We start from the raw sequence: 17,348 nt of genomic DNA, 5'->3' as shown, positions 1-17,348 counted from the left end.
TATTTCCTTCAAGCTGCTGTCATGATGAAGGGGAAGATGAGAATTGCAATAAATCATTTTTATATGTGCTAAACCTTATATTCCTAGTCTATAATACACACTTGAGTGTGATTTATTTTCTTTAGGGAGTTCCAATAATTCTTTCAATCCATTTTTTAGTGTAATAAAGCAATAATTTATTAAGTGGTAGCTTATTTAATATATCCAAATTATATGATATTTTATTTCTGGTAATGTTTTAGAAGTAAATTTAATTCTTAGTAAAAACTTCATTGTCATTCCAAATGATATGAACGCGTTAATTATTTTAAAATGAATATTTTAATCTATGACTTTTTAAAAATTTTTGAACTAAATATTTAAGGTTGCTGGAGACAGTATTTAAAATTAGGATGTGTTTGATTTTAAAACAGGGCTTAAAGATGAAATATTTTTAATATTTCCCTATAGCTGAGGAAATTTAGTGTTGTTTAAATAGACACTGTTATTATTTTTACACATTTTAATACATATTTTAATTGTACTCGCGCCCTAAGAAAGTATCATAGAGAGTACTCCTGAAAAAAAAACCGAACAAGAAATAAAATTATGGAAACATTTCTAGTAGCATGCTCATGTTAAAAAGAGTTATAAGCTGTTTACATGAACAACAGTTAAACCAAAGTGCTGTGGACTGAAAATAAAGGAGCTGGAAAGAGTTTCTAAGCACATTTAAACGGGAAGAAGGCGGAAATTGTAGCATTAATCCCAGACAAGGTGGTTTTCAAGGTTAATAGAACTAAACAGGATAAGAGGAAACAATTGATTTTGATAAAGGATGTGAAGATCTGACCCTTTGAATTCTGTAAGCCACAAACAATTTAGCAGGGAAATATCAGGACAAAACCTATTAGTAACGCAGGGAGACCTTGAAAAAAAAATAGTTATAATGGAAGCCTTCAATACATTTCTTTCAAATTTGGACACGACTAATAGACATAAAACGTAAGTGAAGGGCTAAAGGAACTGAATAACACAATAAATAAAGTTAACATTTAGCACCTCCTATAACTGACAGAAAGTAGGTATATTTGTTATATCTAAGAAACTGTTAAAAATTGGTCAAATATATGGCAACCTTCATAATATTTTTAAAGCAGTTTTCCAAGTATATATGATTATCATAATAAAAAGTAAATAGATAAAAGTGACAAAAAGTTAACCCAAATCATGATTACTTGGAAATTAAGAAACACATGTAGATAAACTTTGGATCAAAAATAAAAATAAAAATAAAAATCATAGTTGTCTGAAGAGCATTGAAAAGACATCACCTCGAAACCTGTGAGGCACAGTGAAAGCTACTTTAAGCCGAAATTTTATAGCCACAAATGCCTTTACTATTAAAGAGCAAAGAGGAAAAACTAAATGTAGTTTATAGTCAAACAACAGTGAAACCGAAATATATTAAGAAAGAGCTGTTACCTTGAAATGTGCAATAAAACATATGAACCTTTTTCACATCGAAATAAAGAAAAAAGAAACAGAACAAAATTAGACAGGAAAAGAAAAGGAGAAATAACCACAGAGACGTATGAGAAAATGAAATAATCAAAAGTGGATACTGGAATTACTCTATGGCAAAACACTGAAAACACTGAGAATGGATGTGTTCCTTGCTAGTTGACCCAAGAAGTAAAAAAAATAAAAATAAAATAAAATAGACCAATTGCCAAGAAAAGACCATTGATACCAGGATAAAATGAGTGCATAGCGGAACTTCAACTTTTAAAATCAGATAATTCCAAGTAACTGAAAATTTTGGAAAAGCATACATATATTAATTTTATGAATCCAGTATATTTTAATGACAAAGTCTGATGTAGTAAAGAAAAAAAATAAATAAACCAGAATTTTTCACTTAAACTGCAGAATTTTAACTGAAATAAATATGAACCAGTCTATTCTAGTAATATATCAAAAAGGCATATGCTATGACCAAATAGGGTCTATTCCAGGAATGTAAGGACATTTCAATATCAAGAAATATAGCTCTATAAAATATTTTAAAAATATTTAAAAAATTGTAAGAACATATAAGAAAATAATTCCATATACAATGCAAAGGTAAGAGATGTTTGTTTGTTTGTTTTTACTAAGACTGAAAGTTTAGACTCTGAGTGAGAAAAGAGATACATAGTGGATTATATCTTTCGAAAGTCATACCTAGCTCTTACGATGTGTCAAGCTAGCTAGACTAAGCACTTTCTTTATGCACCCTAGTTCTCTTAAGTATATGAAGTAGTTGTTCTTATCATCTCTATCTTTGTTTTACAGATGAGAACACCTAGGTATAGGTCACACAGCTAGGAACCTATATAGTAAAAGAAATCATTAACAAAGTCAATAGACTAACAATAGAGTTGAGGGAAGTAACTCAGCACAAAGGAGGGAGAGAGGGTTTTTATCTGTGTGGTACAAAGAGCTTGTACAAATTGTTAAAAAAAAAAAAAAAGATGAAGGGGAACAAGTAGCCTAATAGGATATAAAGGACACAAGTAGGCACTACACAGAATAACACAACCAGATAACAACAAATATAACCTACTGGTAATTGGGGATTTGCCAGTTAATGCAACAATGAGATACCAATTACACCTACCCAAGCATTAAATGTTAAGAAGACCCATAATACCAGTCACTTTTACTTGTTATTGTTTTGAATACTTCTTCCCAGAGCTGAAGTTGCCCAGAAGTCAGATTTCATGTTTATTTCTCATTAATCAATTTCTACATAGAGATAAAAATGGACATTTTCTATTAGAAAACCGCTAGGTAAGCACGTTCAGTGTGTGTTTACACAGATGTGAGTACACCACCTGACACATCAGTGTAGGCAGCAACTGGACAATCTCTATAGCATCTTCTAGCATGTACCTCTGCCAGGTGCTACCCAGGCACTTTATAGGCATGTTCTCATTTAATCTTCCCACAAACGTTTTAGGAAGGGACTGTTATAGCTCCCATTTTACCTGTGATGTATATGAAGTCGAAAGTTGTTGGAGAGCTTGTCCTGTGTGTCACACAGCCAGGTGGCAGTGTCAGGACCTGACCCCTGCTTCCCCTGATTCCTAGATCCAAATTATATTTCTTGCGTGAGACAAACTGCCAAAAGATGAATGTATTTCTTTTTGAAATACTGTACACTTGTACGAATTAAATTTTTCTGTATTATCAGAAAATTGTAGGTCATATGTTTGCTGTCAGAAATTGTCTACCTCAATAAAAAGAATCACCACTGTCTTTAAAATAGGCGTTTCTACAGTGTGATGAATCTGAACTCTCAAGAGAGATTTCCCAAGGATGTCTATTATCTTACTATATGGAAAAAATCTACTCTTTCCAAACAGGAATCAGAGCATCAATAATAAAACTAGGTTTCACGTCCTTAGGAAGAATTCAAGATTATATAGAGAAAATAAGCAGGGTAAAATGACCATGGCAATTTCTTTAATAAAACCAGAGTACATTTTTAAAGGTCACTGGCTTTGACAAAATTTCGAGGTTAACTAGATAAGAGTCAGAAAGAATGTTTTCATTATATACTTTGTATGGTTTGCCAGCGGAAAGTATCTTGGGTGATCACTGCAATTTTGGAAAGCCTGACTATCCAAACAACTCAAAAGGTAATAATTTTAAATTTGGGCTGGATCATGTCCTTGAATAGAAGTTTTCTTAGATTAATGGAAAAAAAAAACAAAACAAAAAAAAACAGCGAAGCAAATGAGGACAAAGAATGCCAGGGTGGAGCCACTGTCACCAAGCAATTATTTAAGAGGGACATGTTTATTAGTTGTTTTTAAAATGCAGATCGAGCAATAATTTCAAGCTGTCGCCAATAAAAGTTAAACTCGATGAAAATACATTTTAGTTTTCAAATGCTGTGTTTTAAATAAATGCAAAAGTCACAAAGAAGAGCCCCAGGCTAAGCGTGAAAGTTACAGCTGTAGAAATTAATTTACATGAAAGACCCATCATGACTTCTTCTGAAATGGCTTGCAAATAGAAAACAGGCAGCCCAAATATTCATAAAGAAAGTCAGGAACTCAGGCAGTAGACACTGACAGCTGCAATCATTTATTTTTCAAACTCCTGGTCATGTTGTGGCATGCCTGCTAGATATGAGATAGGATGGTAAAAGGTAAAAAAAGTTCATAAAAGAAACAGCCAGAAGGCTTTTAACACCTTTTCACAAACTACTGTTCAGATGTCCTTGAATTTAAAATCAGAATCATATCCATGGAAATTAATTTCCTATTACTAAATTTCCAAAATAAATATTCTTTTTGGTATAGCCACGTCACCTAAAAAAACAACAAAGATAATTTTAAAGTTTTAATTAATTATAGAAAAGACTCTAATTTCATGACACATTTACAAAAATGCTGTAATACTAAAGTGTGACTAGCTTACAGCCCAGGCCTATAATTCTGTTTACAAGTTATCAGCTGAGATCCTGTTATGTTTTTGGCGGACAATGGATACGTAAGTTGAGTAAGCTATAGTCCAAACCCTCAAATTGATTGTTTTTACCTTGATTCTTTTATGTTGATATAACATGACCTCTGCTAAGGTCCTGACAGCCACCCCTTTCTCTGCAGGAGTGCGTCAGGGGTGGGCAGGTCAACCTGAGAAGTCCTGGTCTCCCTCGTCAAGTGGGCATTTTAGGTCTAAAGAGTCACAGCTCTTTATTTCAGAAGCATCTTTTAAAAATTCTGATATCACATTACTTTTATTCTTCTTAGACTCATCTGGTGCTAGATTCAGGTCTAATTTTTAGTAATTTTTCATGACTCTCTTAAAAAGCTCTAAAAGTATTGACATATACATAAACATGTAGATTTACATATACATATCTGTAGATATACATACACACATATAATTTTTTTAGATGTGTGTCTATATGTTTCAAGAGTTTCAATGTTAAATTATTTTTTCTGGTATTTCACCATTCTTAAATCCTGGATTTCAAATAATCTTCATCTGATATATTCGACAGAGTTTCTGTAGTCTATGTATATTCTAAGATCTTGCATATATGAGAATGAATTTGGTTTGTCTTCACTCATGAATAATAACTTGGCTGAATATAGTGTATTTAAAAAATAAAATGTCTCCGCTTACTCATGTTTTTAATTATTTCTTCTCTTCCTTGTTAAGCTGTTTAAATACAAGTGACCTACTTGTATTTAAAGCTTCCTCCCTTTCTCGTTGCCCCAAATATGCTAATCTTTCGCCTCATCATAGAGCCTGCAACATTGATCTCTTATCAGTAAATCTCCTTCCTTTTTATTCACACATCGTTATCCTTGTAAATCCACCGTTCTGATGTCCGGTTCTGTATCTTTCTTTGTTCATAATCATATCTCTTTGGGTGATCCATGATGACCCAAAACGGAACTTTCGTAAGGCAGATGCTCTTCCCTCTCAAAGAAAACATTCTTTTATTTATGAATGATAGAAGCACTTCTCAATTACCCAGGATAAAAAAACTGAACTATTCTATGTTTTTCTCCCGTACCATTCTAAATCCTTTACCAAGACCTGTCAATTCTTTGAAAAGCATTCATTCCTTCCTTTCCAACTCTTCCACACAGGGTGACACGTAGTTCCAGCTCTGATCACACTAGCTACAGGGTTTGAAATGGTCCCTGTGCTATTTTTTTTTTCACCTCTAGTTTCTTTGTCTCTAAAACTAATTTTTGTATGACTATTCTCCATAAAATGTTTCCCAGTATAATTTATTTGAGAAAAAACTGCCATGGTTTCTCATTTTGTATGAAATAATGCAGCCAAGTATTCCTTAGCTTGGAATACAAAACTCCCCCAAATCTGACTCTAACTTTTCCTCCTAGTGGATCTTTCAATTCTTCCTCTTTTTCTGAGAAATCTAATCTATTCTTATCACTTCCGAATGTCTTGGACACACTATATTCTAACTCCCTTTTTAAAGCAATTTTCCCTGATCTACTGCAGTTCTGGGCATATTTGCAGTTTATTTACTTTTAAGGCACAATCTAATTTCCATTTGCTTCTGAAGTTTTTCCTAACCATTTTATTTCATGCTGAATGAAATCTGTGTAATCTGGCATATTTCTGCATTAGTGAGACTAATGCACTTATTTGGTCCTTAAAATCTTTTTTTGTGTGTGATTTTAGTGTCATATATGTATATATATCAACACATTTGGAATATATCCATTGCACATTATTGCATTTATATATAATTAATATATAATTTAACCTTGCAAATCAGTTTTCAAGCTCCTTGAGGAAAGTACTGTATGTCAAATTTCTGCTAGGTTTCATGTTAGTTGGTGCTCGATGTATGCCTGTTAATGAATAGATGCTTTAAAATGCAAGAAAGTGAAAACTATAGGCCATTAGACAGCAGCGTGGATAAATTTGAAGGAAAAATGGTTCACCGACAGGCTCTTTAATGTAATACAAGAACATGTGAGAAGAAAATTTTCTTGACTTTCCAATAATATAAATCCTAATCTTATAGAAAATAGTTCCACAGCAGAAAGCTTAGTTGCTGTTGTTCTTATTTCATATTGACTAATTCTAGAAGGAGGAAAAGTTCCTGAATTCCCTCAAACGTGTTTGAAAAAATAAATTAAGGTAACTTCTTTTCATGCATTGTTCTAGTGATGATTCTTATTGTCATTGTCAGCCCAAGTCCTTAGAGTGGCCTCTCTATCTCTGAAAGAGAATTGCCATTATTGCTTGAATTCCTCTCTCTCTCTCTCTCTCTCTCTCTCTCTCTCTCTCTCTCTCTCACACACACACACACACACACACACACGACCTTTGATTTTTGCAGACCATTCTTGCTTTTGTTTATGTACTCACTCAGTGTTTATTCTGAGTTCTGAAACTTTACTGACCTTTTGGCACATAGTGCTTCCTTACTTCCAATGATAGCAAAATTTTGGTTCTCTGTTTGGCTTATTATTACTCTAGGATGACTTTTCTCTATATTTAGAAGAAGCCAAAGTTTCTGGCTGTCTTTCACCTTAGAGCTCTGTATCATAATCTGTAAACTGCATTCTGCGTTCTCCGATCTCTCTTGAATCTTTCATGGAGGAAGCTAGCTCTTGATTACGATCTAAGTTAAAAACTGATCTCCTTTACTGCTATCTCACTGGCAGAGTATTGGCTTCTGCGACTTGGAAGAATGTCATTAAACATCCTGTTTAGCTGGAGCCTTATGCTATCAGCTATAAAACTCCACCATTGTGTCCCTAAGATCATGAAGGTTACAGGTGGACAATCGTTAAACTGTGGTCTAAACTCTCCAGACTTTAAAGGACTTTTAAAAGACATGGTGCTTTCGAGATGGGGTTAGAGCTTATGGGTCTGCAGATATGATTTTTATAGCCACCAGGTTATGACGTGTGTATAGACGACAGATGAATAAATATATTCTAACCAAATACAGACAAGTAGTATGTGTTTAATTGACCTCAATGAAAAGTCTAATGTGCAAAGAGGACACAGAACAGGAGGCTGGCGAGGTGCTGTGTTGAAATGGTGGGACTCATTTGACAGGCTACTTCTGTTGGACACAGGTGCTGGAAGGCTTTGTTTGAATATGAATCAACCAAGACTTGGCCTCTCTGCGTTACTGCTGACCCGAGCTGTGGGTTTTAGTACTAGCTCTGATTGCTCCAACATCAGGTTGCCCCCAGTGATACGTTCTGGTTGTTTTTGTCAGTATGAAAAAATTACGCCATTCATATTGATGAGACTAAGGACCATACATGCCGTAACTCACAGCCAAGTGCACGGAAAACTTTGGTGTTCTAGGCATCAGAGATACAAAGATGAATGACACCAGGCCTTGGCCTCAGAGGACCTTGGAGGCTCCTGGAGAAGAATGATATGGAATAGGAAAGTTAAAAGCAAAATGCTAAATGCTACCAACTAGATAAGAACTAAGCGCTAAAAGACAACAGAAGATAAAACCATCATCTTTGCCTGACTAATCAAGTCCTGAAATTCTCCTCTGACCAGACACAGGCAACTCAGTCACATTACGTAAAATCAGTATTCACTATTGTGACTCTAAGAAAGGTGTTGGGGACTGTGAACAGAGCTTTTTTGGGGACGTTTCCCGAAACTTGTGTCTTGAGAGTGTTGGGAATATGTGCTGGGTGGATGATTCAGATGAAAGCTTCATGTGGGATGCCACTGTGCAAACTGCATAAACTGTGTCAAACCAGTTTGTGTGAGTATCGGAGCTAGCCAAGGATACGGTCTTTGTAAAGTGTTTTTATATACGAATTCATTTTCTCTATGGTTTTTATCTTCCACCAATTTTAATTTCCAGTTACTTCCAAGTTAAAATCCTGTAATTCTCCCAAACTTTGTTCTTGGGGACTCGTTTCTCTACAAAATATGAGCTGCTTCCAGCAGCAATAGTCATGGGGAAATAAGAGCATGGGCATTGACACAGTGGCATTGGAAGACGAGAATGCAGGGGGCGTGCTGGAGAAGGAAGAAAAATGACTTAGCCCTTTGCAATCTCTCCAGGGTAAAAATGCAAGTATTTCATTAACATGTAATGTACTTAGATAATTTTTACGTTCTTATAGCACATATTTAAATTTGGATTTGAAAAAATGTTACCTACATCACAAGATTAAACTTGGATTTGAAAAAAAATATTACCTGCATCATCTAAAAGAATATTTTAATTGTTCCATCTGGCATTTGAAATAATACTCTACTTATTATAAAGCAGGTATTGACATTTCTGAAAATTCCATCCTTAATTAAAGCTTTAAGGAAGGTAAAATTACATTTTCTATTTTAAAATTTAAAATCTAAAGTTACTAGGAATAAATAACAAAACGTATGGAACTGTATGTTTTTACAGTTCAGATAACTAATGATTAGTTACTATTTCTAGAACTATAATTCTTGACATAATTTTTTTTTTCAAATTTGACACATGTTATAGATCAGAGTCAGTATTTGGAGACTGTTTAAATTCAAACTTTACTGGAGAAAATCAAGTATATTCTTTAGTATCATATAGTACAGTAAGCACGCACTTTTGAAATGAGAGTTCACTTTAGATTTGACTCTGGTTTTAGGCACTTTTTTTTTTTTTAACAGAAATTGAATCTATCATTTGATATCTCAAAGCAAAAATACATTAAAAATGCATAGCCTGTATTAATAAATAGGTTTTTTTTAAAGATTCTCTTGGGTATCATTAAACTTAGATTTTGTCACAGTTTGCCAAGATTTTGAAAAGAATTTAGTGGTCATTTGACGTGTCTGTACTTTCCCTATAAAAATGAGTGTTAACTTTGTTTGACTCTTCCTTATAATCTATATGGAGAAGATCATAATGACTGAAAAAGAAGATAGGACTATTATTTGGATATACAAAGGTTATACAATATGTAGAGAGTATCTGCGAATCAAATCTAGAAATACTGAAATCTCTAGTGGAAGGCTCTAGCGTTATTTTTGGCTAAATCCATTCAAAACATCTATTGATGTTTAGCTGAATAAATGGAAAAGTTTAACAAGGACCCAGTTCCTATGTTGAAGAACAATATAAGTGCTTCAGCTCCACTTGTATGTGTGAATTCTCTCTACCATAGGCTCTGCAAATGACAACGAGCATCAAAATAAAGCAGTTATTAAGCAAAATTTTATGCAAGGAAATAGGCACATGTAATTACATAGCCATGGTATCTAGTCCCTAGAATGTTATCTGTCTGAAAAAGAACTGGAAACTTAATATCAGAGAATTTGGATGCCAGGAGACACATTTTACAAAAATAACAAATTGTTCTCCAAGAAATAAAATAACCCATGTATCTAATCTATATATAATATAAAAATGTCATTATTAAGTGAGACTAGGTGATAAAATTAAGATTCAAAAGACTTTCAATAGGCTTTCAAAATTTAATAGACGAGATTGTAAATCGTAAATGACAACATAAAAAATACAGAATTAGGAAAGATGTGGTTCGAAAGAAGCTTATAGGAATGATATCTAGAGGGGTTTAGGTCCGTTTGACTAGTTCGTTAAGAATTAAACCAATATTTGTTGATAAAGCGCCATGCTGTGTCTTAAAGATACACAAAGATGGGAGTGCACTGATCTTATCTCTAAGTGACCTACCAATGTGTGAATGGTTTTTATGCACAAATATTCATGAGTAAAATACATAGTACCTGTCATTATTCAATTAATTGAATAAATTAAAGTTAAATGAATGAAGGGACATGACAAAATTAATTCTACTTTGAGGGAATTTCCCACAGAAAATTAGCTTTGAGCTGGAACTTAACGGGAAAAAAAGAGTATTTCAAAAACTGGATGTAAAAGAATGCTGTGGTCCACAGCTCTGTTTAATAGAACTTTCTGTGAAGATAGAAATGCTTCATATCTGTACTGTCTAGTGCGGTAACCACCATTATGTATGGCTACTGGGAACTTGACATTTTTAAACTTACTATTTAAGCTTATTGATTTTTTGTTATTTTAGATCTAATGGCTACCGTATTGAAAAACACAGCTCTTGGCAGAGAAACCAGCTTGAGAAGACGCACTACAGAGCGAGGCATCATGGGAGCTTGGAGGTTGCCACTACTCTGGGCCAGCTGGAATCAAGTCCGGTGATAAAGTAGGAGGTAAGATTGAAAGCAAACAGTCAAGGAAGGTTTGGGAAGGTTGTTCATGTTTGGCCAATAGAGGGAAGGCAGTGAAATTTATGAGCAGGTTTGAGTCAAGCCCAACCATGTGTGTTAGGAAAAAAGCTGGAGACAGTGTGACTCACAACCAAAGGGACCAGAAAAGCAGTCATTATCAAAGTTCAGACAAGTGAATGTAAGACAAAAGACGAGAAAATTACACAACGACGATTCACAGATACATGTATCATATCATCTTACTAAGGAGGAAACATTTGAGAAAAAGTTACAAATGCAAGTGGCCATTTTTGAGAGCGACTGCAAGGAGGAAGTGATCAGGGAAAAGATGGCAGCCGATGCTGGGAGAGCGACTAGGCCAGCTCCCCACATGGGTAACTGGAAGTCATTCTCCCAGGAAAACTCTGGGGCAGGGTGAAAAAATGCATGCCTCAAAGTCATCCCATGAAAGAGCAAGAAAACTAAGACATTTATACACAATTCCCATCAACCACTGGGTGAGAGCCCTTTCCGGGGGATGTTAATTCCCCAGGTTCTTTGCTTGGCCGGAAGAGTCCTGCACAGTTTCATAAAAAAAGGCCCCCCGGAGCAGAGATGTGGATAACGGGGTTGGGAAGCCCTCGGGAGCATCCTGCAATGGCGGCATCCGAAGAATTTAGTCAGGGCTCTGCCAGCATCTGCTGTACATGTCCAGGATCATGCTGGATCTGCCGCACAGCTTATAAAGTGCTTTTAAAATATCCGTAAGAATACTAACATGTACTTCTTGAACATAAAGATAGATGGTATTTAAGTAAAAGCATCTAAGAACAATAAAAAATACATTTGTGTTGGAGATCAAATCTGTCTAAAGAGTCGTAATGCTTGTTAATTTAGCCAAAAGAACACAGGTGAGGTTACAGGCCATTCACGGTGGGCGCAAACTGGGTTGTTTTTGGTGCCAGGGAGTCTCAGAAACTTTTCCATGACTCTTTGGTGTCCTTCCAAGTCTTCACAGTGCCCACTAGTTTTGATAAATACATGAAGCCTATTGCTGCTAAAACTGAGTGTATATATTCTGTTATGATAATACCTGGAGAGGCGAAAAGTGAGAAATGACACATGGCCTACTATGAAGCCAGACACTTGGAAATGCATTTATTGAAGCACGTGAGAATTCTGCCCTATGAGCATATGCAAGAATTTGGTCGGTGAAATAAAGATTTTAACTTAAACGCTGAAGTAATGAAAGACAATTGAGCTTAATAATTAGGCGACTGGAGATGCTTTCATAGACACCAGGAGTTATTGTCAAACTGTAGCAATGACAACATTTTAATTATTCTTGACATTTTTGTGTGGTTTGAATCCCCTCATCAGCTTAAGTTTGCCCCCAGAACTATAATAAAGTGAAATAAATAAATAAGCAAAAGAGTTTGAGAGATGCCGGCGAAGGTTGGGAGCAGGCACAAGTGTTGCACTGATGTATCAAGTTGTTATAAATTTTTTAATGAGCATAGATAACTAAAAATATTTTTATTATTACCGAGTGTATGGTAAGTATCCAGAAATTTTCTTAACTCGGTTACTATTGATTTTACCAACGAATACAGCAATTTTAGCAAGATATGTTCATTACGAATCAGTTGTGGGATGCTGGTCAATACAGGGCTTAAGTACCCTTAACAACCCGAGCATGCCTCTTGCAAGCAGTTTAATTTTTTAGTGAATCAAAGAAGTTATCTTGCTAAAAGTTAGGTGATAAATACTTTATTATAATTCATGAATCATGAATTATAATTGGTTATTAATGCTGGCTTTGACATCAATTTTTCTACGCTAAAATAGTTGAGACAGTGCAGGGATAGACTTCTGCCCTTAGTAACCCATTATAACAAGCACCAGATAACATCTTGAGAAAATTTAAATGGTGCTATGGCACCTTCTTTACCAACTCCGTGTGGAGATAGTGTATTTACATTAGGTGCTTCATTTTTCATTGTAAACCTCTTCACAATTCATTGACTAGTAATGCATGTTTCTGCCTTTAGCATGCAACATCGATGTGATCATATGATTCTTCTGTAACTGGAAGTGATAGATTGCATTAATATTTGAATGTCAAGCAAGACTTGTATACCTGGAATAAAGCCCACTTGATCGTGGCACGTAATTCTTTTAGATATTGTTGGGTTTAATTTGTTAATATTTTGCTGAAGATTTTGCATCTGTGTTCGTGAGAGATTATCGCTCTGTCCTTTTCCTTTCTTGCAATGGTGTTCTCTGGTTTTGGTATCAGGTAATGCTGGTCTCATAAAATGAGCTAGGAAGTGTTTTTCTGAAAGAGATTATGGAGAATTGGTGTAATTTCTTCTTTAAATATGTAGTAGGGTTCATTAGTGAACCTACCTGGACCTGCTGCTTTCTCTTTTAGAAGGTTATTAATTACTGACTTAATTCCTCTGATAGATATGGGCTTATTCAGATGATGACCTATTTCTCCTTGCATAAGTTTTGGTAGATTGTGTCTTTCAAGCAATTGGTCATTTTCATCTAGGTTATCAAATTTGTGGGCATGGAGTTGTTTATCATATTCCTCTATTATTTTTTTAATACCCACGGGGGGAGTGGTGATTACCTCTCTTTCATTTTGGGTGTTAATAGTTTGTGATTTCTCATTTTTTTATCACTTAACCTTACTGATTTTATTCATCTCTTTAAAGAACCAGCTTTTGATTTTGTTGATTTTGTCTATCGATTTCTTGTTTTCAATTTCATTGATTTCTGCTCTGATTTTTATTATTTTTTTCTTCTGCTTATTTTGGGTTTAATTCACTCTTCTTTTTGTAGTTTCCTTAGGTAAATGCTTGCCTTTAGATCTTCTTTTTGTAATATATGTAGTCAATGCTGTAATTTTCTCTCTAAGCATAGCTTTTACTGAATCCCACGTTTTTATAACTTTTTTTTTCTTTAGTTCTAAATATTTTTAACTTTCCTTGAGACTTTTTCCTTTACCTATGTATTTTTTAGAAGTGTGCTGACTAATCCCCAAGTATTTGGGGATTTTTCAGTTGTCTTTCTGTTATCGATTTCTAGAGCAATTTCCTTGTGGTCTGAAAACATACTTTGTATAATTTCAGTTGTTTTAAATTTGTGAAGGTGTGTTTTATGTTCCAGAATATGGCCTATCTTGGAGAATGTTCCACGTAAACTTGAGAAAAATGTATAATTTGACAATCTCTTTACCGGAGTAAGACTACAATATTATATTAGGTTCCAAAAACTTTAAGAGAAACACACATTTATCTCTGTGGAAGAAGAAAAGGACAGGCTAACGAAACAGCTCAGCATCGCATGTCGATCCTACGGTTCTGCCACTTAACTCGGGTGCTTGGAACCAGGGCTTGGCAATAGATGCGTACGTTAGCAATAAAATGACAAAATGCTTTATTCGAAAAAATAAGAAAAATAAAAAATCTTATCTCACCTTCATTTGTTCCTTCTCTAGCAATCTTCCTTTCCTGGTCTGATCATTACAAAATCTTTGTCATTTCTATCTCATTGAACTATGTGTTTTGACTATATGCCTTGTTTTTCTTTTTTTTTTTTTGAATGAATGGAAGTTGGACATGATGTACTGGGTAAAGGAATTGAATTAGGCTTGTTTTAAGAGAATTTAACTGGCTGGGGGTTGTCACCTCCCTCTCCTTGACCTCATCTTCCTTCCTTTTTCTTGTTTTCCCTCTTTCCTTCCTCCTCCCCATTTCCTTTGTTTTCATTCTTTCATATTTTCTGATAAATGTATTTACAAGTATTAAGTTCCCTCTATGCACTGCTTTAAATTTGACATATAAATTTGGTGTGTAGTCATTTTATTGTCACTTAGTTTAAAATATGTTTTTATTTTCTTCATTATTTTATGTATAAAATGGATTAGTTGATGTTAGGTTCTTTAGCTACCAGAGATTTTTAAACTTCGTTTTGTTATATTTTTATTTTTGTGTTAAATTTTATGACTTTCTACATGATACTGATTCATTATAATTCTTCCGGCTCCTTTGATGGCCTTTATACCTGGCTGACTTTTGTGACTATTTCTTGTGTCCTCAAATGTACCCTTTCTTCTCTAAAACATATACAATGTCTATATATAGGTGCAAGATATATGTTGCATATATGACATATATAATGTTATATGTTTCATATATATGTGCAGATATATATATAACATATAACTCAGTGAAACATACATAGGTGTGTGTGTATTGCTTATTTCTCACGGTATTTTCTTTCTACTTCTTATTACATATTTCTTTGCTTATTTCTACTACTTTGCTTATGTTTCATTTGCTTTTTCTTTTGACTAGCAGGTATTCTGATGCATGTAAAATCTCCAGTTAAAATTATTGATTCATCTACCTCTATATTTCTGTTAGTGTGTATAATTAGTCAAGGCTGTAATGTTAGTTGCATATATATTTATATTTTTTGAATTGCTGTCTCCTTTTTCTAGCAAATGGTCTATTTTTTATCTGTTATATTTTTTATTTTACGATATATTTTTATTGATCCTAAAATTCTCCTTTACACTATTGTATTCCCTCCACATGGGCTCAACACATCTGCCTTTTGTTTTGTTAGTTTTTTTTTTTTTTAACAGGTTTTAGGTTCAATTTAGGACTTATCAAATTCTGTCTAGTTTTCTTTTTTTTACAGGATTGGACTTAGAGATTTAGAAAGAATCTCATGAAATTTTATCGACCTAACAGGCATTGGAAGAAAATAATTCAATAATTCTCTTTTCACTTATATGATCCATTTTACAACCAATCATCCCTTTTTTCCCCTCAAAATTTCAGTGACACTAAATGCATTAGTCAGGGTTCTCCAGAGTAACAGAATCAATTACATATATGTGTATATATACATATATATACACACACATATATATATCTTTCATCTATATAAGCTATATATATGTTATATATTACATATTTTTCATATATAAAATATGCATGTACATAAAGAGAGATGGAGAAAGGTAATCGTATATATATTATGAGATATTTTGTTTATTTATTATAAGGTATTATAAAGAGACTTATTATAAGGTATTAGCACATGCAGTTATGGAGGCTGAGAAGTCCCATTATCTGCCATCTGTAAACTGGAGACTCAGGAAGGCCGGTGATATAGTTTATTTATTAGGAAATATTAGAAAAGTAGAGAAATTATCCAGACCAAACACTGGCTTTCTCTGCAGCCACAGACCCATTTCACATTCTTGGTTCCCACCCAGTCCCTGGGGTGGGCGCCGAGGTCCCCTGACCATGACCAGGAGGCAGTCTGACACTTCTGAGGCTGGTTCAGATGGCTGAACTCATGTCAGGTGCTTTGTACATCTTTCTCACGTAACCGTAATGACAAGTTTGCGAACCGTGTGTTATCGACCCTGTATATTTGCAGAGGAGGCTTGACACTTAGGAACTGTGAGGACTTGCTCCTGTTTGGGGGTCCAGGTTTGCCCCCAGCATCTTTTCTTTCTGCTCTGCCTCCCCCTGTGCATTTGTAAGCACTTTAAGAATGAATAGGTTTCACTTTTACTTCATGCACTAATGAAAACATAATGTAGTCATGTGATCATTTATATTGACAGTTCTTTGGTCAAATAGAGTCATCTTTTGTACTGAAGGCACGTTTATTTGTTATCTCTTACGTCTTTGCTCCTTCAAACTCACCGTTTTATGCAATTCATATCTAAACTCCTAAGGCAAGCCATCTATACTTGTCGCAAACTACTTCTTTGCCACTCCCTTCTTATTCCTGAAATTTGATTTCCAGCGCCAAACAGTGATCTTTTCTTTATCCTTGTTCCGCTTGACTTTTTGTGACATTAAACTTATTGATTTTCCACTCCCATGTTAGCTCCCTTTATTTGCATGACCCCGAAGAGTTTCTGTAATTGTCATATGTCCTTTTGATTGCTGGCCATCCATGCATTTCCGAGTCGCCACCTTGTTTGACCTGGTTTCACTCACTCCACTTTCTCTTGTCATCTCCTCATTTTAAGTAAGATTCTCAAAGCTTAATCTTAAGCCGTAACCTCTTCTCTCATTTCTGGGGGCTTCAGTTACATCATCACTTAAGTGAAGTTCATTGAACCACTTCTGCATTAGCAACTTCTATTACTGTTATAATAAATTGCTATGGATTTCGGTGTTTAAAACAGCATACGTTTATCAACTGAGAGTTCCATAGATCAGAAGTCTAGGCAGAATGAGGCTGAACTGCTTCTTTGCTCTTGATTTCATGGGATCGTGTGTCGGCGGGGCTACGTTTCTTCCCAGAAGCTCTGGGATACACCTGCTTCCAGCTCACTCAGTTCTTTGTTTCAAGCCCTTGTGGGACGGAACTTCTCGTTCCCTGGCTAGCTGCTGTCCAAGGGTCATTTTCAGCTTTTAGAGACTTCTTTCATTCCCTGGAGTGGGGCCTCCATCCTCCACATACAAAGGCAGCAGCAGTGGGTTGGGTCGGTCTCAGGCGTCAGGTCCCCGACCTTCCCGTCTGCTCGTCTCCCCTCTGCCTCTTGCTTCAGTGGCATCTCCCCGACCGGCTCTTCTGCCCCCTCCTCTGCCTTTGTGGTCCAC

Source organism: Pteropus vampyrus, unplaced genomic scaffold (genome assembly GCF_000151845.1).
Source record: "Pteropus vampyrus isolate Shadow unplaced genomic scaffold, Pvam_2.0 Scaffold192, whole genome shotgun sequence".
Lineage (NCBI taxonomy): Eukaryota > Metazoa > Chordata > Mammalia > Chiroptera > Pteropodidae > Pteropus > Pteropus vampyrus.
The sequence above is the reverse complement of the archived record's forward strand: the minus strand, read 5'-3'. Positions refer to the sequence as shown.